The sequence below is a fragment of the Salmo salar genome, unplaced genomic scaffold (genome assembly GCF_905237065.1).
Source record: "Salmo salar unplaced genomic scaffold, Ssal_v3.1, whole genome shotgun sequence".
NCBI lineage: Eukaryota > Metazoa > Chordata > Actinopteri > Salmoniformes > Salmonidae > Salmo > Salmo salar.
In genome coordinates, this window is record NW_025550927.1 from 140,314 (window position 1) to 142,500 (window position 2,187).

The window sequence follows — 2,187 nt, forward strand, 5'->3', positions numbered from 1 at the left end:
GGGTTAGCTGGTGATATCTGGTGTTAGCTGGTGATACCTGGGGTTAGCTGGGGTTAGCTGGTGATACCTGGTGATACCTGGGGTTAGCTGGTGATACCTGGTGTTATCTGGTGTTAGCTGGTGATACCTGGTGTTATCTGGTGTTAGCTGGTGTTATCTGGTGTTATCTGGTGTTAGCTGGTGATACCTGGTGTTATCTGGTGTTATCTGGTGTTATCTGGTGTTATCTGGTGTTAGCTGGTGATACCTGGTGTTATCTGGTGTTAGCTGGTGATACCTGGGGTTAGCTGGGGTTAGCTGGTGATACCTGGTGATACCTGGGGTTAGCTGGTGATACCTGGTGTTATCTGGTGTTAGCTGGTGATACCTGGTGTTATCTGGTGCTAGCTGGTGTTATCTGGTGTTATCTGGTGTTAGCTGGTGTTAGCTGGTGATACCTGGGGTTAGCTGGGGTTAGCTGGTGATACCTGGGGTTAGCTGGTGATAACTGGGGTTAGCTGGTGATACCTGGTGTTATCTGGTGTTAGCTGGTGTTAGCTGGTGTTAGCTGGGGTTAGCTGGGGTTAGCTGGGGTTAGCTGGTGATACCTGGTGTTAGCTGGGGTTAGCTGGTGATACCTGGGGTTAGCTGGTGATACCTGGGGTTACCTGGTGTTAGCTGGTGATACCTGGTGTTATCTGGTGTTAGCTGGTGTTAGCTGGTGATACCTGGTGTTATCTGGTGTTAACTGGTGATACCTGGGGTTACCTGGTGATACCTGGTGTTAACTGGTGTTAGCTGGTGATACCTGGTGTTAGCTGGTGTTACTTGGTGTTAACTGGTGTTAGCTGGTGTTAACTGGTGTTAGCTGGTGCTACTTGGTGTTAGCTAGTGTTAGCTGGTGTAGCTGGTGCTACTTGGTGTTAGCTGGCGTTAGCTGGTACTACTTGGTGTTAGCTGGTGTTAGCTGATGTTAGCTGGTACTACTTGGTGTTAGCTGGTGTTAGCTGGTTTTAGCTGGTGCTACTTGGTTATGAGGCCGGTTGGACGTACTGCCAAATTCTCTAAAATTACGTTGGAGGTGGCTTATGGTAGATCAATTAACATTAAATTATCAAGCAACAGCTCCGGTGGAAATTCGTACATTCGGCCTGCCAGTTGTACGCTCCCTCAAAACTTGAGACATCTGTGGCATTGTGTTGTGTGACAAAACTGCACATTTTAGAGTGACCTTGTATTGTCCCCAGCACAAGGTGTACCTGTGTAATGGTCATGTTGTTTAATGGGCTTCTTGATGTGCCACACCTGTCAGGTGGATGGATTATCTTAGCAAAGGATAAAATTCTCATTAACAGGGATTTTCATTTTAGTCATTTAGCAGACGCTCTTATCCAGAGCGACTTACAGTAGTGAATGCATACATTTCATACATTTTTTCCCCCTGTACTGGTCCCCCGTGGGAATCGAACCCACAACCCTGGCATTGCCAACACCATGCTCTACCAACTGAGACACACGGGACCATGTAAACATATTTGTGCACCAGATTTTAGAGAAATAAGCTTTATGTGAGTATGGAACTTTGTGGGATCTTTTATTTCAGCTCATGAAACATGGGACCAACACATTACATGTTTACATTAAAGTCTGTTATGATGGGCCTGGCTCCCCAGTGGGTGGGCCTATGCCCTCCCAGGCCTACCCATGGCTGTGCCCCTGCCCAGTCATGTGAATTAGGGCCTAATGAATGGATTTCAATTGACTGATTTCCTTCTATGAACTGTAACTCAGTAAAATCGTTTTATATTTTTTTATGGACTAATAACAGTAAAGCCAAATACTTAGATAGGGCTTAGACTGTAACCGGTTAACATATTAATTTGGTAGAAACAATGTTTTCAAAATGTAGAATTAAACCAAAGCATTACTAAAGCATTTCACAATGTTAAATAATCCCATTAAAATGTACCAAAAATACTGAAAAACCCCCCTAATCCCTGAAATGCTCCATCAGTATTAGGAGGTTCTGTGTGAATGGGGATCCTTGTTTCCATGAGAGGAGGCCGCTGTTAATAGATCATTAGCGTTATTCTGCTTCAAGGGGAATTTGACACGCAGCCATTTGCAGTAAAATGCTTAAACGGTTATTAAAAAGCAGCCGCCTCCTTGACTGTCTGAACAAACTCAATCTGGCCGTGTTGTGTTAGC

The 2,187-nt window shown here is 45.0% G+C and overlaps 1 non-coding gene across 1 annotated transcript; it reads right to left on the reverse strand.

Annotated features, from left to right (window-relative positions):
* Positions 1-1,426: 1,426 nt before the first annotated feature.
* Positions 1,427-1,502, reverse strand: trnaa-ggc (transfer RNA alanine (anticodon GGC)). The gene has a single exon. It is a non-coding gene; the product is annotated as a tRNA-Ala (tRNA).
* Positions 1,503-2,187: the final 685 nt, after the last annotated feature.